Source organism: Marmota monax, unplaced genomic scaffold (assembly GCF_021218885.2).
Source record: "Marmota monax isolate L192 unplaced genomic scaffold, Marmota_monax_Labrador192_F-V1.1 WCK01_AAM20220418_F8-fsc00018, whole genome shotgun sequence".
Taxonomy (NCBI): domain Eukaryota; kingdom Metazoa; phylum Chordata; class Mammalia; order Rodentia; family Sciuridae; genus Marmota; species Marmota monax.
In genome coordinates, this window is record NW_026692201.1 from 5,365,861 (window position 1) to 5,390,291 (window position 24,431).

The window sequence follows — 24,431 nt, forward strand, 5'->3', positions numbered from 1 at the left end:
TGTCAACAAATAATAAAAGGATTGGTACAACAAATAAATTGCAAGTGGAAAAAAGAGAAAGAAAGGGAAACTCATAAATTAAAAGACAATTAAGAGACATACCAGGGCTGGGGATGTAGCTCAAGCGGTATCGCGCTTGCCTGGCATGCGTGAGGCCCGGGTTCGATCCTCAGCACCATGTACAAACAAAGATGTTGTGTCCGCCAATAACTGAAAAATAAATGTTAAAGTTCTCTCTCTCCCCTCTCTCTCTGCCTCTCTCTCTCTCTCTCTTTAAAAAAAAAAAAGAGACATACCAGCCAATTGTGATGAATGGATCTTAATTGGATACCAATGAACATAAAAGAATAGTTAACAAAGCAATTAGGAAAATTCGATTGATATCTAGTTATCACATTTTCTCCTATATAACGTTTGGTGATTTTTTAAAAAAAGCATGCTTTTAATTAAAAAATAAAACACATAATGGAATATTTGTAGGTGGAACAGAAAGTAAATGCTTTAATGAAATCAGACACACCCCTATTTACCTGGAGGTAAGTAGCAGGATGGAAAGAGGACAGTAGGGCAGGTGTAACTCTGAATCCCTCACTGTGTAATCTTGATCATGATCAAGCCACGTGAGCACCTGGGCCTCAGCTTTGTCCCTAGAGTTATGGGGTTAATAACACCACCTGAGCCCCTCACTTCCTCAAAATGGCAAGGATTACTTCCCATAACTACTCCCTGATAATTACTCCGTGAAGGGACTGCCCAAGTTCTCCCTCACCTGCTTCATCACCTTCTAATTAAACCCACTTCTCCCAAGGGACACTTGCACGAAAGAAACCATTTCTAATTCAATTTTATGTTTCTCTCATGGCAGTATTGTTTCAACAGTGTAAATATATCCCAGCAACGCAATGGGTTAAATACTTTTTTTGATTAACCTAGAAACCTAAATGCCACATAGAAAATTGTTTCTATATGAAAATCCTTTGCTAATATCAACTGGGTGCCTTTAAACATTTTGTATGTCATATATTCTGCATGTAAAAGTGAGACCTGCCTTTTACACTAATCCAAAGCATTTTCTGATTGATTTTTAGGGTTCAAAGTTCTCACTTTTGACGCATGAAAGTTCTTCTGGCCTTTGGCCCCACCTTTTTCCTTTATTAAAATCTGAACCAACAAGGGGAAGAGAAGAATATATCTGACATTCCTCCCTACCACTCCCCTTATGGAGGTCAGGCTAAATGGACCACACACCCCTCCCCTCACCAGTTCCTCCCCCCCAAAAAATGATGGCTGTGGTCTGAGGTGACCAATCTCAAGGCTTCACAATCCTAGTTGAGTCCCAGGTCACTAAAGAGAAAGGCTTAGTGTCATTTCAAATGCTTGAACACAATATGTATAAATCCGTAAGCATTTGAAATGACACTAAGCCTTTCTCTGTAGTGATCTGGGGCTCATAAGGATTATAATATTTGCCCATTTTAGATTGGAGGGAGCTGATTCAGGTTGGTGAGACACTTGTTTTGAAGAAATAGTTCCAGCTAAGTTGATTTAAGTTTTGTTGTTATTCTTAATATCTTCTTTGTAGACAGGGACTCACTGGATATCCTGGAACTGGAGGCATATCTTGGTATCCACTCTGCCATCCTAAGTCATTCCAAGGCCCCAAACACCATGGAGTCTTTAAAAGGAGTCATTTCACAAGGCCTTTCTACACCTCCTTTCTTGTAATTTTTGTGGCTACCAAAGGGCAACCTGTGATGATGGAATCGAACTCACTGTCCACAGCTGAGTTCTTGCTCCATCCTACACAAATTTTGCAACCTTGGAGAATGTATATAATCCCTCCTCATAGGATGAGTATAATACACTGCCAAAAGGATTGGTACAAGTGTGAAGGGGAACAATTCCTGAAAATCTTAATAGATTCATGTGTGTTCATTTCCTGCTTTATATTGGGCATTACTCTAGGTTTGGGGGATTAAAAAAATGAATCAAACAGTTTTGTCTTTTAGGAGCGTTCATTCTTTGCACTCAAACGATGTTGCCATCCATTGTAGCAAAGCACTGCACTGAATTTTGGTAGGAGTTAGGGGGTAGGGATTGAGTTCTTTGAGAGGAAGCACTATTACTGGGGAAAAATGAATGGTGAGCCTGAGGAACAAGTCCCCACGGAGCAGACAACTATGTGATCACAGATACCATCATATTTAGAGGCCATAGGCGAAATTAAGGTCAGGCTTTTTAAGCCCAGAGCTAAAGCTGCCAGATGCACAGAGGATCCAAGAGAACTGATTAAGAATGAACTTGAAGTTTGGTGAAGTTGATGACTGACCCTTGGGTAATGTGATTTGCACACTGCCAGGCATGGTTTGCCTTGGGCTGAAGCTCTAGAGCAGCATCATCCACAGAAATGTAATGTGAGTCCCAGATAAAACCCAAACAGAGAGATTTTGAATTTTCTATTATTCACCATTTTTTAGAAAGTAAAAAGAAACAGGTAGAATTATTTTAATAAGTATTTAACAAACATATTAAGAATATTATCATTTTAACATGTACTCAGTATAACATATTTAATGAGATAATTTGCATCCTTTTAAAAAAATTCTTTGAAACCCTTTGAAATCAGGAGCACATGTCACAATTATAGTACATGTCAATATAGACAAATCACATTTTAAATTCATAATGGCCACAAAAGTAGCTGCATAATGGAAAAGGAGAAAGAAGGTGAAAGTTCACATCAGAGTTATGAATCAAGCAATTATAGTTTGATATTGCAACTTGACAAGAAATGAGGCACAGAAGTTTTGTTGGTTATTTGTCTCTTGGTTTTGTTTTTTCTCAGTCCTCCTTTGAATTATGATGGGGCTAGAAGTCTACAAACTGTGTCTTCCAGATTCTTCTGCCAGATGGTCTCCCCTTAGGTTTTGTAAGGAGGAGATACTGGCAGGTAATTGGATGAAAGGAAGAGCAATAGCGGCCACTCCCATCCAGTGGCACTGGTGGTGACTGAAGGGTGCAGAGCCAGCCCTGTGCTCACAGCCTGAGTGTGGGCTGTGGGTTCCAGCCCAGTGTGTTAGCAGCTTCTCATCTCTGAATGCTGCTACTTCCTCTCATTGGTTTCTCCAGCTTTATTTCTCTCTTTCTTTTGCTCTTTCATACCATCTAACACTCTGATGAATGTTTGTCTGTATGTCTGTTTCTCCCTTAATATATGTGGGGTAGTTTCTAATTTTTTTCACCAGACACTCGGGACCTGAAGTCAGGTTATAATCTCATGTGTATCACCCACTTAGTTCTGTGACTCAACTTGTCTAATTTTCACTTTTTCCTCTATTTAGAGTGGATATTAAAAGTACCAAACTTACAGAGTTGCTGTGGATATGACGTAATTAATATATGTGCCATTGTTAGCTTTGAATAGAACTCTCAGCAAGTGTTGCTTGTTAAGGCTAACACTATACAATATACACACTTCAAAGGCAAATCACTTACCATTTTTTTTTTAAATTAGGGAAAATATATACAGAAATGGAAAGAAGAATACAATAAAACTTAATGTACACATCACCCAGCTTCAGTAGTTTCAAAATTAAGCCTACTCATTTTATCTATACCACCTACTCTGTCCCCACTATTCTGGGATTATTTTAAAGCAAATCTAAAACATTCTATTATTTCAGCTGCAACTATTTCAGCATGTAACTCTAAAAGATAAGGACTGTTTTTTAAAAAAACATAACCATAATACTCTTAGCATTCTTCCAGATTAAAATAATTTTTTAAACATTATCAAATACCAAGACCGTGTTCACATTTTCCTGATTATCTCATAAATATTTTCATTAAAAATATTTTTGTTTGAATTATCTTGAGAATAAGATCTACCCATTGCATTTAGTTGGTATGTTTCTTAAGCATCTTTTAAGCTGAAGGCCCCCCTTCTTTCTCTCTTTCCTCACAGTTTATTTGTTGAAGAAACTGGGTCATTTGTCCAGCAGAGTTTCCCACAGTCTGGATTTTGCTGATTACATTCCTGTGGTGTCCTTTACCACGTTCTCCTGGCCCCATATTCCCTGGATATTGGTAATTAGATCCATAGACTTGATCAGATCCAAGTTTACTTATTGAATTCTTTTTGGGAAGACTACCTTATAGGTCATGTTGTGTACCTATGTCAGGAGGCACAATGTCTAGCTGACTCTTTTTGAGATGTTAGCAGTCATTGCCAGTTGTTAACTAATTCCATTAAATCCTTTGGCATTACAAAGCCCGTTGCTCTTTCTACAGTGCTTCTGGAATCATTCTGTAAAGAGCACTTCCCCTTCATCCACTATTTGTTTATCCTCGAGTACAGTTCATATGCAAAAGGCTGAGTGAATACTTGCTTCTTACTTCTCTTCAATGTTCCTGTTCCATGGCATTCCCAAAGGTAACCAGTGGTGTGCTTAGTATTGTCATAAACTTCTCAGTTTAGCTGGGCCTAGAGGCACACACCTGTAATCCCAGTGGCTCAGGAGGCTGAGGCAGGAAGATTGCAAGTTCAAGGCCAGCCTCAGCAACTTAGTGAGACCTTATCTCAAAATTAAAAAAAAATAAATAAAAATGGCTGGGGATGAGGCTTAGTGGTTATGTACCCCTGGGTTCAATACCTTCAGTACCCCCCCCCCCAAATGACCTCCCCCCTCAAAAAAAATCTATACAAATTAAGTATGTCTGAGTCCATTGCAGTTATTGAGTTATTGACTGTATTGATGCTCAGCTGTCCTGTCTTTGTTCACATTGGCTCCTGTATCTCTTTCCTTGTGTTCTGGTAATGTCCAGGAGAGTTTTTGCTTTTGGGCTTGACAAGATGTTCCAGGCCCATGTGTTCATTCCCTGCCCCTGATCTAGAGGATCAGTCATTCTTCCCTGCAACCTACTTTTTTTTAATTATAAAATGGGATTTAGAGGCAGTCTGGGCAGTGAGGTGTTCATTGCTAATGAACTGGCCATTATTTCTGAACTTCTAAGTAGACATAGCCAGGAAATACTTTTTAAAGGTAAAAATACACCATGAATTTATACTTAATTCAAAAATGTATGACTATCAGATTCTTCTTTAAATCCCACCAGTGTTGACACTTCTTTTTTTTCTTCTCCATGAATCCAAGTCCTCGTTCCTAACAGCATCATGATAATTTGTCATTTGTTCTATCTTATAAAACACACACATCTTGGAAAAAGAGTGATCAATGAACAATATGATCACTTCATGAACAATATGATCACTGAAAACAATTTAATTTTTTCTAGTCATTTTTGATGTTAGGGTATATCCCACTAGGGATGAACAGGCAAATTACTGTGTTTTTAAGTAATTTGAATCAGTTTCTTTTGTGTATCTCTTCTAACAGTGGAATAGTTATTGCTTAATTAAAGACAGGTTAATTTGTTTCATTTTACCTTTGATTCTTTTTTTAAAGCTTAAAAAATTGTTGGGGCTGGGGTTGTGGCTCAGTAGTAGTAGGGTGCTTGCCTAGCATGCATGAGGTACTGGGTTCGATCCCTAGCACCACATAAAAATAAACAAATAAAATGAAAGTATTGTGTCCATCTACAACTAAAAAAATTAAAAAAGTATAAATTGCTTGCATGTTCCAAAGTCAAATATATAACATGTATTCAAAGATGTTCAGATTTTATCCCTGTTTATTACATTCTATGCCTTATATCTTATAGGTAACTATATTTTAAATTTTTATATATTTCATAATATACACAGACATATGTTTTGATCCTCCATATGTTAAATGCATGGTAGTATACTAACTCACTGTTCTGCATTTTCCTTTTTTTCACTTAATATATTCTTGAGATCACTTCATTATAATTCTTTCAGGTGCCCTGGGCTGGGCTTGGTAGTGCATGCCTATAATCCCAGCTGCTTGAGAGGCTGAGGTCGAAGGATCACAAGTTCGAGGCCAGCCTCAGCAACTGAGGCCCTAAGCAAGTTAGCAAGACCCTGTGTCAAAATGAAAAATAAAAGGGTTAGGAATATGGCTCAGTGGTTAAGTGCCCCTGGTTTCAATCTCTAGAACCTAAAAAAAAAAAGATATTTTTAATTCCTTTTATAGAACCATTATACCATTTCATTATATGTCTATGCTATGTCAATTATTGATGATTTTTTAAGATTATTATTTCACATAATTGTAAAATAAATGTTTTTCAGAAAGGACATGTTTGCACATATTCACCATCCAGAGCACTATCTTCTGTCCATCCCATAGAGTCCTTCACTGGGCCCTTTGGTTCTCTGGAAATTATAAAGTAGTAACACAGTTTTAGTTCAAGCTTAAGCTTAACATCTCTACGAGAGGGTTCTCTGTGAGTCATACCTGCTCTCTTGTCTGCTTTTCACCCAGCTGTACTTTGGTTTTCATGGAGGTAGGAGACCAATTTTCTACAGCAGTTATTCTTTGAATGGCATACATATTGGACACTGGAATTCTCCTCCCTTATCATGACAGCAACATGGTTTGGAAAGAATAGTGACTGCCTCTTCGTCTTCACTCTTGCCTGCCCACTAACCTTAAAGTGTCTTACCTTCACAAGGGCATGAGCCCTGTTAGCCCTCCCAGAATGCCACAGGGGCTCAGCATCACTACTTTAAAGAACTTCCTTGAGCATTCCCGAGAACTTAGAGCACAGTCGACACCTTATCTTGAGGTTAATTATCAAGACCCAAAGTCAGGCTTTTTCTTCTACCTTAGAAGTGGATTTATGTTTTTGTGTGTGTTTGAAAAATCTGGTTTTGTCTCTGTGATAGACTCACATAGCTGATCTATGATGACACTTTTGTCAAAGAGGTTTCTTTTCTTTTAAAATTCAATGTCTACTTGCTTTCTTATTGATATGAGTGTTTCTTATTTGGCAGTTTCATTTGTAAATGTATCATTTTTTTTTCCTTTTACAGATGTATTAACCTTATCAGCTAGTAGTGCTCAAGGCAGTTTCTTGGCTCATGGCTGAGTGTATGAGTGAGTGAGCTACTGTGAAAATTTGGGATAGAGCACAGTAAGGAAGACAGGGAGACGCAAAGACACCAAGAAAAGAGAGAAAATATGAATCAGAGAGAACTGTAAGGGTCACAGGTGGGAACTAAGAGGTGGAGAAAGTGCTGTAACGAGTGGATGTGTGCATGTCTAACAGAGGTTGCCTTGGAGGTGGAGTAGCAGGGTTACATGTCACTGAAGATGGAACACAGATCCCAAGCAGTTCAGGAGGGGTAGACAGGATTGGGGTCGAACATGCAGGACCTTTGGGGGCAGACTAATTCAATCCAAAAAAACATGTACTTGAGGGTCTGAGTATCAAGCACCTGCATTAGATTTAGGAATACAAACATAAATAAGATGATTGCTTCTCTAGGAAAGTTGATGTTCTCGTTGGGATGGGGACAGCATACAAACAAGTTATTATCTCTTAGTATAAAACACATCTCCACAGACTTAGGGGCTTAACACATTCTTTTTTTTTTTTATTCATTTCTGTAGAGCAGGAACTTGGGCACAGCTCACATGGGTTCTCTACTTTGGATATCTTCCAAGGCTGCTGCAGTCGAGGTGTTGGCTAGGGCTGGGTGTTACCTGGGGGCTTGAATGATGCAGGTCTTCAAAGCGCCTTTAGATGGTTGCTAGTTCTTTGACAGCTGGTAGACTGGGGGCTTCAGTTCCTTGCTGACTATCAGCTGGAAGCCATCCTTCGTTCCTTGCCACACTGGCCTACCTGCCATGACAACATGCTTTGTCAAAGCCAGAAAGGGAAACAGTCTGCCATCAAGTAAGATGGTGCTCATAATCTTATGTAGCCCATTACAGAGGCAGAGGTGAGGATTCCACAAGGGAAAGATCCCAGGAGGTGGAATCACTGGGGACTCTGGCGGAGCCTGCTCACCATAGAGGTGTTTGCTACAGTTCTATAATGTCTGAGAGAGATAGTGTTCCTTGGGAGCATGAAGGAAGAACATCCATCCCATGGCTTCTCAAATAATGCAGTGACAATATGTCTGAGTGTAACCATAAGGACAGATAAAGATTACCTCAGTGTATAAACGCTTTTGGGGAGTACAGGTGGTGGTGGTGGGAATTCCAAGCATAGGGATCATGAGAAACATCAAGGAGGTGGAATAAGGTAGTTCAGTGGAAATGTATGTGGAAGACATGTAGGAAGAGTCAGAAATGGAAGAAACTCAGGGCAAGGACCAGATTTTGGTGTTTCTCCTTTGCCAGGCTAAAGAATGAGGACTTTATCAAGAGGACACTGGGAGAATTTTAAGCAGGGGAATGACAGAGTTGTGATTTCATTGGTGTGGAAGATTGATGTTAGTAACCTTTGTAATGATTCAGATGCCTGACGAAGAGGACTTGTATTAAAGTAGTAGTGATAGAGAGGAAAGAATTCATTTTTATTTTTTAAATTAGAAAGTTATGTGATGTTTGGACAAGGCAGAGAGGGTGATGGGATAACTTGGAAGGATGTCCAGGTTTCGGCTTAGTTTTGGCAGAACATCCTTGTTGGGGATGTGGAAGGGGACAAGGAAAGGAAGGTGTGGAGGGAGAGATCTGTAAGTGTTTATGTAAGTTTATAAATTAAGTGACTGGCTACAGGAGAATTTAACTCAAAGTATTCTTTATAGCACTTAGGTTCTCAATTTAATCAATGTAACTATATAAAATTACTTTCTAGTTAAACCATATGCTCCACTGTTAGGAGAGAGAATCAAATACTGAATTCACTTTTCTTTCAAGCAGTTTGATATAAGAAATTTGGAGTCAGAATTAAACCTAGGCCAAACATGGGGAACCCATCTATCAGTTCTCTCTAGTGCTTAGAATATTGTATTGTGCACTTGCATGCAGGTAATACTACAGAATTCCATAACTACATATAAAGTGTTATGTAACTGACTTTTTCTTGAACACTGAGATTGTAACTTGCAAAACATGAAATTCATCATCCTGAAGTGTACAGTTTGGTGGATTTTAGTGCAGATGCTCCTCAAATTAAGATGGTGTTGCATCCCTTATAAACCCTTTGTGAGCTGAAAATCTCATTAAGTGAAAAATGCACTTAATACACCTGACCTACTAAACATCGTAGCTTAGCCTAAATTACCTTAAGGGTGCTCAGAATGCTTACATTAACCTATAGTGGATAAAATCGACTAATACAAAGTCTGTTTTATGATAATAAATAGCTCATGTACACATACAGATGAACATTTTGTAGACATGATGGCATTTAAAAACATAAAACACAGAAACCAGAAAACTCTAGCAACACTGAAGAGTGTCAGTTGTTTTCACTTGTGGTTGTGGGTCACTGCTGCTGCGCAGCATTGTGAGAGACTATTGTACTGCGTATCACTGATCCAGGAAACAAAGCTGCAGGTTTGGTTTCTATTGGATGTGTACTGCTTCCACTCAGAACTGCTGGCAATCGCTAATTTATTTCTGTCTCTATAGCTTTGCTTATTCTGGCCACTTCCTATAGATGAACTTACAGAATCTGTAGTCTTTTGTGTCTGCCTTTTTTTTCTGCTTAGTATCTTTTGAGGCGCATCCTTGTTGAAGCATATAATAGTACTGCATTCTTCTTTACTGCTGAATAGTATTCTTTCGTATGGATTTCACATTTTATTGATCCATTTATCAATTGATAGACATTTGCATTGTTTCCATTTTTTTTGGCTATTATGAGTAATGCTGCTGTGAACATTCTTGGGTATATACTAGGAGTGGAACTGTTGACTCATCACTCTGTGTTGAACTATTTGAGGAACCACTAAACTGTGCTCCAAAGCAGTTGCACAATTTTTTCTTTACACTGGCATGTATGAAGATCTCCAGTTCTCTCTGTTCTTGCCAACACTTGCTATTGCTTGTTTTTTTTTTTTTTTTTTATTATAACCGTTCTAGTGAATGTGCAATGGTGTATCATGTGGTTTGATTTGCACTTCCCTGATAGCTAATTCAGGGGTTTTTTTTTGTAAAAAAGTGGATGTGTAACCGATGTGAGTCTGCAATATGTATACAGGGTAAAAATGGGATTCACAATCTTCTTGAATCAAATGTATGAAATATGATATGTCAAGAGCTTTGTAATGTTTTGAACAACTAATAATAAAAATAATAAAAAAATAAATATATATATTTTTAGTTGTAGTTGGGCACAATACCTTTATTTTGTTTATTTATTTTTATGTGGTGCTGAGGATCGAACCCAGAGCCTCACATGTGCTAGGTGAGCGCTCTACCGCTGAGCCACCACCCCAGCTCCTAGGTTGTTCTTAAGAGTTAACAAGAAACCCGATGTGAAGTTTCAACATGATTTTGGGTCTCAGTTCTCTGCTAGATTTGTGGGACTTCCAGAATAGCTGAATTAGTATTCCATGCCAATTTTATTTACACTCCAGCTTTTTAGCTCAGGAAGGCAGAGTACAGGTGTGTCTCCAACACTTTAAAGTGATGTTTGCTCAAATGCTCTGTGGAACCCTGTCCCAGAGCTCTGGAATCACAGTCTCTGGGGCCTGCCAGTTTGTGTATTTTTTAAAAGCTACAAGTTCAGTGTGGATATAAAACAAACAGTTGAGAATCCTTGCCTGGCTCCCATCTGGGAGAAATAATTGAGAAAAAGCAAGAGACTTGGTCTCAGGAGTCCTTAAGCAGCAGCACCTTTATTTGTCACCATGGGAGGCGCTACTGAGCAAATGCCATTCGTAGGAGCCAAAGAGTTGATCACCACTTCTGTAAGTGCAGAAACCAAAGTTTAAATTTGGATCAAAGCTTAACATTAACACAAAATAATCAAAAGCACTATAGTTGAATGCACTGGTTTGGGCACAGGGAGTAACACAGATTATATTGGTTCTTGATGTTTCATTTGGTAATGTAGAGGAAACGGTAGTAAAAATAATTCCCAAACGGCAACTCATGCAAAATTCATAAGCAGTTGTTTTGGAACACATTTTCTTTTTTTGTAGTTGTAGATCTTCAGAATGCCTTTACTTATTTATTTTTATGTGGCGCTAAGGATCGAACCCAGAGCCTCATGCATGCTAGGCAAGTGCTCTGAGCTTCAGCCTCAGCCCCTTGGAACTTGTTTTCTACATGCATGTTTAAAGGCAGATTCAGCTGACAGTATGGAAACTAGCAGTACAGCAAACAAAACTAAGAGACCAGGTTTAAAAGCAATTAGGCAATGGATGTGTAACTGATGTGATTCTGCAATCTGTGTATGGGGTGAAGGTGGGAGTTCATAACCCACGTGAATCAAAGTGTGGAATATGATATGTCAAGAAATTTGTAATGTTTTGAACAACCCACAATAAAAAATAAAAAAAAAATAAAATAAAAGCAATTAGGCAAAGTCTGCGGGAATGCCCTCTTTCCACATTTTAATTCTTCCTGCTTGTTGTTTGGATTGAGTAGTGTTGCCTTTTTGATTGGCACAGTACCTAAGGAAACAGTTTATCTGCAGGCTTTTCTCCTCTGGTTATGCTGGAAAGAATTGGGAATATAGTCTTAAAAGGAGGGAATTTCAAATCAATTTCTTTTCCTTTATATGATAATCAGAACAAGTAGGAATGATAATAATGGCAACAATGTCAAAAGGGAACTGTGTGACAAAAGGTTTTGCTACATGTTAATTCAGAATTGATTGCAGTTGTCAAAGTTGCATCAGTCCCTGTCCCAGGGGAAACAATTTACTCTGATTGGTTCTAATCAAGACTTTAGTGTGTCATTCTGCATACAGAGTTGTGAATAGAGATAAAGCAAGACAAGGGACAGTAGATGCCTAGACTAGCAACTGTATGAAGCCCTCACCCAGTCTGGCATTGCTGGCAGAGAGGGCTTTGGCAGGAACTGTGCTCTTGAAGACACAAGCTATTATCAAAACATGGCACTGATACAGTCAAGGGGTGGGAAGAAATGATCTGACTGCTCTTTCCTCCAGTGCCTTCCTAGCACCTCCCATTGGCTGCACCTAATGTGAAGCCAGTCTCCAGGGAGGCTGGTTTAGGCTGCAGAAACCAACCTCCCAGGGCACTGATCAGGGTAGGGTGGTGAATGTGAACAGCATGGTGGTTTGCATTCAGAGGATAACTTGAACAATAATCAACTATTTTTCTATGATTTTTTGTTGTTGTTGTTAATTCTAGAAATTTATTCTACTTTTTGTTAGTTTTAGAATGTGTTATTTTGGAAAACTCCAAAAGATATTGCAAGATAGAAAATCATCTATTCCTTGTCTTTTAAAAAATTCCACTGCATTTCACATTTATTTTCATAAAACTTCTTGTTTTTTTAATATTCATTTTTTAGTTGTAATTGGACACAATACCTTTATCTTATTTATTTTTATGTGGTGCTGAGGATCGAACTCAGGGCCTCAAAAGTGCTAGGTGGGTGCTCTACCACTGAACCACAACCCCAGACCACAAAACTTGTTTTTTATGTGCCAGATTTTGTCATTAAATCTCTTAAATTTGTTTTGTACTTTTTTTCTGATTTTTCCATTATCTTGGTACATATCCTTGTACTGTGATAAGTCTGAAACAGAACCAGGCTGTCTTTTAGATCAATAGAGGTGTTTTTATCTTCAGATTGGCAGAGGTGTTTTTATATTCCACTTTTCTAGATTAATGTGTATTTGTGAATTATTCAAGGTGGTTATTTGTCTTCAAATTGGTCAAAATGACTTTAGTTTATGTCTTTTGTTAGCTTATAGCAGAGGGAGAAGAGGCAGTGGGTTAGAGACATCCACATAGCTGCATATATTGCCTAATATAGTTGCATAGATCTCCTTGCAGCAGACCTGGGAATTATTTTGCTCCACATATGAATGAAATATACTAACTTGAAATGTTTGTGCTAACCGAGTGACCTGTTTTCTCTGTGTCGTGCATATTCTCTTAGGTCTGAGTAAAGGGCTGAGATGAAGGTCTGTGTCTCTGGATGCCTATGGGGTTGCTAGGAAATGATTTCAAAGTGCTCTGTGGTGATGCAGCAGGTTGAACTTTTTTTTTGAAGCGTTGTCATGGAAACCATGTGCATCATTGCCTTGTCTGAGTAATTTATCTTTTAATGATAAAAAATTCCAATCCAGGGTGAATGCATACAAATCATAATAAATGCAATACAAACACCAATAACTTTAAAGAGGACACTTTTATAAGTAGAAATCTTTTGAAATAGAAGATTTCCCTGTGCTAATGGCAAGAGTATCTTTTGTGAAAGTCACGTTGGTAAGGGCTTGGCTGTGTGAGGTGACAGGAGCTAATCAGTTTGTTTTCCTTCTCATCTTTGGAGGAGGAAAACCATGTTTGCCTTGTGGCTTATTGCTGTGGGGTTTATTACTGACCCCAGCTTTTGAGCACATAAGTGAAGTGGGAGACAGCACATTGTCACCGTGAGACTCAGTGAAATAGTCAGGGTTTTGTTCTTTTGTTGGTTGATTGGTTTTACTTGTCCCTTACTCCCTCTGGCTGACCTCCCTGCTGGTGATATTGCCAGTTCTACCATCCATAAAGGTCTGTCACATGGAAATGGTGCCCAGGGCTTGTTCTCTCTGCTGAGCACCCCTTCATCCCACTGCCCTGACTTCCTTGTGCTGGTTTTAAGGGCCCTCAAGTAAGAGAATACCTTTGGAGACAAAACCTTCTAGTACTTCAGATGTTGATGGATGCTGCTTATATCTTGATCAGTGGGTTACTGAGATAAACTTTCAAATAAAAGTACTTACTCAGTATGAGAGAACTGAACTTAAAGGAGATATAATACTGTATTTAGCTATTCATTTGCTTCCATGAAAGTTAGCTTCTAGGGTTGATCCTTCACTCCAACCCCTTATAGCTCTGGGTGTTTGTTACATTGGATTAAATCAGCTCATTTGTTTGTACTTTCTCAAAATGCCTTTTATTAATATAAAATATTAATATTTTAATATTTTCAATATTTGAATTTTTTTTTTAATTTAAGGGGGAAAAGTTTAACTCCAGGCATGAGTTAGATAGATAATGGAAGATATCTAACAGAAACAAATCAAATTAAATCAGTATGTCGTTGAATGAAATTTAAGCCCTGAATCTATATTAGTTTTCTCATTTAGCATATATTTTCTCAGCAACTGTTTTGTGCCAGGTACTTCTGGTGCACCTATTTTGTACAAAAAGAATTGCCAGGATCCAGGAGGTGCCTTTAAGGTGCTGAAGGCAAAGGCCAGCCAGAGCCTGAGGCCAGTCCAGAGCCGCTGCAGACGGGAAGGTTGCCATCTGGCGGCCATATTGGGATCTCTGAACTGAGGTCCCTGTGTTCCTGTGACTTACTTCCCCAAACTGGCTGTTTCTCCAGTTCCAGAGTTTTGGCTGTAGCTCCTGATGACAATGTGGTGCATAAGCTCAGTGTTTCCGTGTGACCTTCCAGTATTGACCTTTTGTAGGCAGTGTTATTTTTGTTGATGAAATGGTGCCCAGAACCTAGGGCTGGAAAGACAGAGTGACTGACCCAACATGTTTTACTTCTGCTTTGATCTCTACTGCTTTCCACCCCCATGTGGGCTTCAGGGTAAGAGTGAGAAGGCCCTACTAGTCCCATTTTAATAGTCTGGCCAACTCATGTACCTAAGATTCTGTCTGCCCTTCCAGACCATAGATGAGGCAAGACTGTCCTGTTCAAGAGGACTTCACTGAAGACCTAAAGACGATTGAGCAATCTGAGTGCTCACTTAGCAACTCAACTCTCTGGTTCTCTCTTTGCTATAGGAAGCTCTTCCCCAATCCACCAGATGCTCTGGTCTGGCTTTCCCTACTCAGTGCCTTTCCATAGACATTTGACCTTTATTATTTCTCATTCAGAGTCCTCTCCAAGATTCTTGAACTCCTAAAATCCAGACCAGTTGAGGCTAAGACTCTTCCAGGATATATGTCATCTTTGAGAATTAGAGTTTGAGAGCTTTTGGTCTGGAATTCCGTTTCCTGTTCTTGCTACATGGATATTATTTCATCTGTTTTCCTATTCATGGATTGGGGGTAAAAGTAATGCCTGTCTCATTTAGAATTAGTGATGATTAGATAAGAACATTCATGCAAAGCACTCAGAGACCTGCCCAACACTCAGTGAATACTTCTCATCCTACTATTATTGGAAATGCCCCCCTCTCTGTTGGTCTCCCTACCCATGAGGACCGTTCTTAGCTCTCCTGGCTTCAACATAACTATTAAACTTCACCTGAAATAATGCCCTGCAGAGGTCTGTCATCTGTGGTTTATCTTATAACTTGGCTTCCTCTTAATCACAAATACTCATGTCCTATCTTTCTTCCAATATTTACCTGTAGATTGTATTTGTACATGTGCTCTTGCATATGTGAACTCCAAGTTGGGAAAAAAAGAAGTGGAGGCATAGGCTAAAAATGTGCACCATTGATTAATCTTTTAACACATTATTCAATGGATGAATATTTAGAATAGACTTTGCTGTTTATTTCATGTGTGTATCACAGCACCCAGCCTTCCTTCATGAGAGCAAGATTCTCTGAGCTATGCTGGTGCCTCTGCCTGTTAGGGTGTAACTGTTTTCCAATTCAAGGACCAGGAGACAGAAGACAGGGCGTTCATCCATTCAGTCATACAGCAACTATATGTTGAATGCCTACTGTGTCCTTGATTCAGGAGACACAAACAAGATACTTGCTCTCATGGAGATTATGTTGTAATTCATTCATTATTTTCATTCATTCATTCCTTCAACACACCTTGAAATTTTGTATGTTCATCTTATGATCAATAAGGAGTACTTCTCTCATATTCTTTTTTTCATTTTTACTTTCATTCATTTATTTGTTTAGCAAATATTGATTAGGGGCCAAATATGTGTTCAGCAATTTTTGAGACACTGGGTTACAATAGTGAAAAAAAGCAAAATTTCCTGTTTTCTTGGAGCATACATTCTAGTTGGATGAGACCACCAAAAATATAAATAACGAAAATAAAAATGTAATAGTTAATGATAATTGTTATGAGAAAAACCATTTCAGAGAAGGGGAAAAGAAGTGACCCAATATAGTTCACATATGTTAAATTTCATTGGTTTTTAAGGTGCACTTCATCAAAAAATATTTTTTACAACTCTAAATTTAGGATGCACTTTATAATTGATAGTATTTCTACTTTAATTGGCAGTATTTATTTAAGTGGTAGATAAAAGAGTGGTGTGTCTTATAATTCACAGCATCTTAGATATAATAAATATGGCAAGCCTCATTATGTGTCAGGCACTACTCTTAGAAATTAAATTAATTCATATGACAGACTTCTCAGGATGGTACTTGCTAAGGTTTGCATATGTCCCCCAAAGTGCATGAGTTGGAAACTTAATCCCCAAAGCAACTGTGCTTGGATATGGAGCCTAATGAGAGGTGGTTAGGTCATGAAGACCCTGCCTTCACGAATGGATTAATGACAGTAGGAGTAGATTTTGCAAGACTGAACTGTTATAAAAGAAAGTTTGGCTCCCTTTTGCTCTGCTGACATGTATTCCCTCACCATATGATGCTTTCTGCCATAATGTAACATAGCAAGAAGGTTTTCACCAGATGCAGCTCCTTGATCTTGGCCTTCCCAGCCTCCAGAATTATGCCAAATAAATTTCTGTCTATTTTAAATTATCCAGTCTGTGATATTCTGTCATAGCAGCAAAAATGGAGTGAGATAATACTCTTATTATCCTCCTTTAAAAGATGAAAAAATGGAAGACTAGAGAGATTAAGTAATTTGCTGAAGGTCATACCTCTAGGCAGTACCAGAGATGAGATTAGAATCTCGGCTGGCTGGGCTCTTAACTGCTGTGTTGTATTGCTAGACAGGATGTCAGAACAGGCTTTGCTGTGAAATGTTCTTTTCAGATGAGACTTGAAGTAGGTAAGGGAGGAAGCCAAGTGACTACCTGTTCATTGGCAGATATTAATATAATATTCTTTCTAATTTTGATTACTTTTTACTTGATGTATCTTTTCCCTTTCTTTTACTTTTAGCCAACTATAGATTTGAGGTGAGTTTCTCATAGACACCATATAGTTGACTCATGTGTTTTAAACCTATTCTAATAATTTTTTAAATTGGTTTTCTTAGGCCATTAACATTTAATACAGTTTTATACATATATGCTTTAGTTTAGGTCTGTAATTTTTAATTTGTTTCCTGTTTCCTTCTTCTATTTGAATTTCTCTCTTTTCTGCTTTACTTGAGCATTTTTTGGTATTCAATTTTTTATTTATCTTCTGGGTCTTTTATTGTATCTCATTGTATAATTTTGGCATTCAATTTCAATTTATCTATTGTGTCTTTTATTGTATCTGATTGTATAATTATTTCTAGTCGTTGCTGTAGGGAGATTTTGTGTGCATACACACATGTACATACATATGCACACACACTTAATGGTTTTTGGACATGATTATCTGTGTACTTTATTTTTTCCCACATTTTTAATTGATGCATTATGGTGTACCTAATGATGGGATTTATTGTTACATATTTGTACATGCACACAATGTAATAATATAATTTGGCTAAAATCACTTCCCAACACTTATTCCCCTCTCCCCATCTTTCACCTCTTGATCCCTTACGTTTACTGATCTCCCTTTGATTTTCATGAGATCCCTCTGCAACCTTTCTTTTCATTTTTCTCTCTAGCTTCTGCATATGACATAAAATATGTGACCTTTGACCTTCTGAGCTTGATTTATTTCACATAACATGATGGTCTCTAGTTCCATCCATTTTCCTGCAAATGACATAATTTCATTTTTCTTTAAGGCTGAATAAAACTTCATTGTCACACATTTATCAGACTGCTTGGAAATAATGTTCTACTATTTCAAGTGGTATGAAGAAATTTTCATAGAGGTACTTTTACACTATGCTCTTTGTATTATGGTTGTTTTATATACTAGATCTACATATATTAAAAACTTCATCACACAATGGTATAAATGTTTCTTTCAGCTGGACATGATGGCTCATGCCTGTAATCCCAGAGGCTTGGGAGGCTGAGTCAGGAGGATCATGAATTCAAAACCAGCCTCAGCAACTTAGTGAGGCCCTAAGCAACTCAATGAGACCTTGCCTCTAAATAAAATACAAGAAAGGGCTGAGGATGTGGCTCAGTGGTTAAGCACCTCTGGATTCAATACTGGGTACCCCCCCTCCAAAAAAAGTTTCTTTCAACTGTCAGATACGCTCTAAAAAATCCAAGAGGAGAACTGTCTGCTTTAGTTATGTAGATAGTTACAATTTCTGTTGTTCTTTCTTCATCCTGAGTTTTCAGTTTGCTTCTAGTATTCCCTTCTATCTGAAGGGAATTTCTTCAGAATTCTTTGAGAGAAAGTATTTTGATAATCGATTCCTTTTTCCTTTTTTTGAAGAATTTCTTTATTTTACCTTTATTCCTTATAGATATTTTCACTGAATATAAGATCCTGAAATGACAGGGTTTTTTTTTTTTTCTTCAGTACTTTGAAGATATCACTCATTGCCTTCTATTCTCTATGGTTTCTGGTGAGAAATCTTCAGTTGTTCAAGTCATTTCTTCTAGAATTAAATTTCACTGGTTGCTTTCAAGAATTTTTAATTCTTTTTAGTTTTCAGTAGTTTGATTATAGTGTTTTTGCACATGGGTTTCTTTGAATTTATCCTGTTTGGAGTTGGCTATGCTTGTTGAATATGTAGGTTCATGACTTTCACCACAATTGTGGTGCTTTCAGCCATTATTTATTCAAATATTTTTTTATCCTCTTCCTCTGGAATTCTTGTGACATGATGTTGGACCTTTTTTAATTTTCCATAGCCTTAGAGCTCTGTTCATTTTTCATTCAGTATTTTTTTCTCTGTTGTGTAGAATGGAAAATATTATTGATCCATCTTCAAATTTACTCTTTTTTATCTCCATCCTAACATTGAACCTATCCAGTTAGTTTTTTCTTTAGATTATTCTATCTTATAGTCTTAAAATGTCCATTTGATTCTTCTTTATATATTCTATTCTTTCACTTGTTTCAGGTATTGTTACTTACATATTAGGCTTTTTTTTTTTAAATAATAATTGCTTAAAAGTCATTGTCAGGTAGTTCTAGCATCTTTGTCATCCTTATGTCATATCTATGTTAGTCAGGGTTCTACAGAGAAACAGAACCAATAGGATATACATATTTATATGAGAAGATATTTATTATGGGGATTAGTTTATGCAAATATGGAGGCTGAGAATTTTAAAAACATTTTTTTTAGTTGTTGATAGACTTTTATTTTATTCATTTATTTTTATGTGGTGCTGAGACTTGAACCCAGTGCCTCACACATGCCAGGCAAGTGCGCTACCGCTGAGCCCCAGTCCCAGCCCAAGCCTGAGAATTTTTGATCTGCCATCTAGAAGCTAGAGACTGAGAATTCTCAATCTGCTATGTATGAGTTGGAGTCCCAGTTGTAGTTCAAATCTGAAGGCTTGAGAACCAGAGAAGGCGATAGTTGTAAGTCCTAGTCTGAGTATGGAGACCAAGAACTAGAAGCAAACATATCCAAGCACAGGAGACGCTGGATATGTCAACTCAAGAAGAGATAGTAAATTTGCCTTTCCTATGCTATTTGTTCTAATTAGTCCTTCAATGAATTGGATGTTGTCCTCTCACATTAGTGAGGATGGATCATCTTTACCATCTATCCATTTAAATGCTAATTTCTTCTAGAAACCTCCTCGTGAATGTACACGGAAAACATGTTTTATAAGCTATCATAGGCATCCCTTAGCTCAGTCAAGTTGACATAGAAAATTCACCATTACAGCATTTGTTGTCTTTTCCTAGATAAGTTGTAATATTCTTGGTTCTTAGATCTAGGAATTTTGGATTTCATTATATTATGAGACTCTGTGCCTTAATGAAGTCTAAGGTGAATCTTGATATTTTTGTTTTGGTAGTGCATCAACCCACTTGAGTTTAGACTGAGTTCCCATCAGCCTTCTAAGTGTTGGGGTTTCTTTATCAGTTCCATTCTCTAAGCCTTCATGATACTCTTTGCATTTGTCCAATGTGTGTATAATCCAGTGCCAGACTATGACTTAGAAGGTGATCAATCTCATAATTTTGTTCTCAACATTTATAGTATGCTGTCCAGCATGCTGTCTACATATTTGCAACCTGTATGTGATCCCAAGTGCTTTGGTTTTCCAAGCTCTTCCTTCTTCTCCATCCTGGTATTTTTCTAGTTTCCTGGATCTCCCCTTTTAGGTTCCTGGACCAGCAATCTAGGACTTTCTTTACCTTATTCACACACATGACTTGTGGTCACATTCAGGGCCAAGCAATGAGAGAACAGAGAGAGACAAAAATGAGAGAACAGAGAGAGACAAAAAGAACTTCTCTAATCAGGAAGTTTTCTTCTTTTTCAAGTTTAGTCTCCCGTGAGTTGTTGCTGCTTTTGCCATAAGATAACATGAGAGCTGGGGTGGGACAGGGTGGAGAAAGAAGAAAGGCAAATGGGGAGTCTCCCCCACCAATTGCTGTGGGATCTCTCTCTCTCTCTCTCTCTCTCTCTCTCTCTCAGAACTAAGGACATTGGGAATTCACTTATGAGAGACTAATGACTTTCCATCTGGACTGAATATAGGCAGAACACCTATGGGGTAGGGAGATTGTCAACGTCAGCATCAGCTTGGGTTATACTTTATAAATTCTGGTTTCTTCCCAATATACATGCTACTGTTTGTTCTTCAATATTCTCAAATTACTGCTCCATTCATTCTCCATGGAGAATTTTATAATTGCTTCAGGTTGGTGTACTTCCTCCATCTTACCCAAAACTAGAACCTCTGGATGTTTCATCAAAGACTCATTGGCATGCACAGTACATGACTTTGGTATTGAGCCAGTTAAGGAAGATTTGAACTATAGAAAGCGTTCTGTTACATAGAAAGTGTTGGTGGTGCTGGCATCTTCTTCAGAGGCATTTTAGCAGCAACAGCAGCTCTTTTTTTTACAATGATGACTTTGGAAAATTAAAGCAAAGTTTGAAATGCAAGTTGGCCAGACACTTGTGGTTTCTTTAGCAAATTAAAGTAGGTTTGCCATTTCCCCAGAGAAATCATCCTAAGCTAATGTGAACTTTGCTTTAAGAGCACATTATCTCATGAGAAAGGCAGGAAAGGGGGCTGGGAGCTAGCCTTGACTCTCAGAGAGAGGTGGACCGAGTGTTGGCCTCATCACTTAGTAACTGAGTGACCTTGGTCAAGCCACTGAGTTTCTCTAACCTCTGTTTCTTCATGAGTAAAATGCAGACAGTTATCACCATGTTTACAGGGCAGGATTGCCATGAGTCCATGAGGAAGTGCAGGCAGTGCTTGTCACATGGTCACATGCTACTCAGGACACGGGAGTGATTATTCTTACTGTGATTGTTTTGGTGTCAGAAGTAAAATGTGCCTGTGTGTCCTTTCTGATTCCTCTTAATCTGTTGAAATACATAGTATTGAATCACTCTTTCCCTCTCAATATTTCAGTTCATATTACACATTAAGTAAGATTCTTTCCTAAGACTCAAGAACAATATGCTTTGAACTATGATATTCTGTAATGAAGTGTTTGAACTGATATGTGATTACAATGCTGAGGTACTCGTAGTACTTACCAAAGAAGAGTGATGACATGCAGGTGCTAAAGTCACCGTGAGCACATCAACCAATCCTGGATGTTTTCTCTAAGAGCTGCCCCTTGAGAGATGCTCCACTAGAGAATACCTGGAGAAACTCTTTTCAAGCTGTCTCCTCTGTTAATGAGAGTTCTGTTTGTTCATCCTTCATATATATATATTTTAAATACACCTCGTTATGTGTTTACTGAAACGAACAACAATCTGGTCATTTCTTAGGAAGTTTGTAAACAATGCTTACTTACCAAAATGCTGCTTGGTTGTAATTACATCTTATTCGAATGGCTCCTTGAGCATTATATCCCTCCACATTTGAAAACCTGTATTTGAAAGGCACAATAATTTTATTTTGTGGAAATGCAAATCAGGCAGCCTTTTGGAGGTAAGAGTTATGTGTTTTCTTTTTTTAATTCCCTTTCAAACACCTATTGCATAAAATAGGTGCCGAATAATTGTGGGCTCAGTCAATTTAAATTTGAATGCTTTTGAGTAATTAGTGTGGGTATAACATTTTATATTGAATATTTTACTGGAAATATTTTAATAACTAGTTCCTTGTGATGGAGAAGATGGTGGCATAGGGTTATTTGCCCAGTGACAAGACAGAGTATACTTGACTATGTTGTGGGTTACACTTATTTTCTTTCTACATGAGTAGAATCCCATCTGTATGACCTCCTATGAGCTCTGAGTTTTAATTAAAATTTAAACTGTTCTTCTGAAAAACTCTCCATTTGAATGACTAAGACACAATACAAACAAACAAACAAACAAACAATGGTTTTATTTTAATTTCTGTCCTTTGCCATCACTGGAAAGCTTTGAAATGGAAGCATCACAGAAAAAGTACTGATGAAGGAAGCCCAACACTTAAACTTAGATGCACAAGGAGAGACTGGGCTTCAAGTGCTTCCTTGTGTCCCCCCCACTTGAGGACCCCCTACAAAAACATTATGTTCCCAGGGGATAATGGACCAGTAATAGCAATAAATAAACACACTTTTTAAAAGCCACCCAAGTAGAAGAGTATTCTGGAGAGACCAGCCTGGGTTATGACAAGAACTCTGAACAGGAACGTCGTGTTTAACCTCATCCTGGATCTTCAGAACCAACCCGAGGAGCCATGTTTGTTTGTTAGGGAGACACAATAAACAAGAGATCTGGCTATTTTCATTCAAAGTGTGGATTTTCATTCCAGAGAGCTTGGGCGTTATTTTCCATACTGAAGTGCTCCAGTCAAGGAGAGCAAAGATTATGTTGTTAATTGTATAAAGAATTAGAGAAAAGAAAGGTGACCAGAGATCATCAGCAAAAGTGCTTAAGAAAGAGTCACAGTTCTTAGCTAACCTATTTCATCTATATTGGCATGTTTTAAAGTGCGTTTCAAAGAACACTAGTGGTGCAGACGTCAGACACATGCAAACGGAATAGTGGGGGTCCATAGCTGTGTGGAATTAAGCCATGTGTAAACCATTAAAAGGAACTAGACATTTTGGGGGCGGGTACTGAGGATTGAACCTAGGGGCGCTTTACCACTGAGCTACATCTGCAGTCATTTTTGTTTTTTATTTTGAGACAGGGTCTCACTAAATTGCTTAGGGCTTCTAAATTGCTGAGGCTGACTTCAAACTTTGCCGTCCTCCTGCCTCAGCCTTGTGAGTTGCTGGGATTATAGTCATGTGCCGCTGAGCCCAGCTCAGAAACTAGAAAAATTTCTAATTTGGCAAAATAATAAGTATTACTTGGAGATCAAATTTATCATGGTTAGATTTTTATTAATGAGACTTCAGGTAAGACATCAACCCCTTCTGTTAGGAGTTTTCTGCGAAAAGAGCAGTCAAATTTATTTTTCTCATTAGTCGTGGCATTCTGAACAAGGAATCAGTTTTACTTTTTTTTTTTTTTAATATCAACTACAACAACATGTTTCTTATATTTTAAAAAAGTAAAAGTTTTTTTTTGGATCAGATTTGCAGTGAAGTTGGTGAGAAAAGTTTATGGTGAACTTGTAGTTACAATTCAATAGTTGGAGTATAACTTTTTGGGGGGTGAATGGGGAGCTTCTCAGAAGATGCCTTGTGTGGTATAGCTATGATAAAAAAATGTAATTATGTTGTGTAAAGCCATCTGTTCTACCAAAAATGATACTCTATATTTACAGTAAGCATTTTAGGAGTTATTATTGTATCCTTTATATGTATTTTTAAAAGAACAGCATTATTAATTTATATACTGTGAAGTGCATCCATTTTAAGTGTTACTGGTTTATGAATTTTAGTAAATTATAACAGTTTGGCAAATATTACCAAAAATCAGTTTTAGAAAAATTTCATCACCCTTAGAAGAACCCTAGTACCTGATTATAGTTGAGCATACTCCCACCCCTAGACCTAGGCAACCGCTGATCTTCTTTCTGTTGATTTTACCTTTTTTGGGGGGAGTAGCATATAAGTGAAATCATAGAATATATAAACTTTTCTATCTGGGTTCTTTCACTTAATGTTTTCTAAGGTTTGTCTGTATTGTAGTATGCTAGAGTATTTTATTCCTTTTTATTGCTGAGTACTAGTCTATTATATGGATATACCACATTTTATTTAACCATTCATCAGTTGATCGACATTTTGGCTGTTCCTAATTTTTTTTTTTTAATAAATTAGTTGTTTTTAAATTATTTTTTAGTTGT

At 37.7% G+C, this 24,431-nt stretch overlaps 1 protein-coding gene across 7 annotated transcripts in view; it reads left to right on the top strand.

Moving 5' to 3' along the window:
- Pde8b (phosphodiesterase 8B) overlaps window positions 1–24,431 on the top strand; it is a 236,991-nt gene that overhangs the window by 39,787 nt on the left and 172,773 nt on the right. The window lies entirely within an intron of this gene.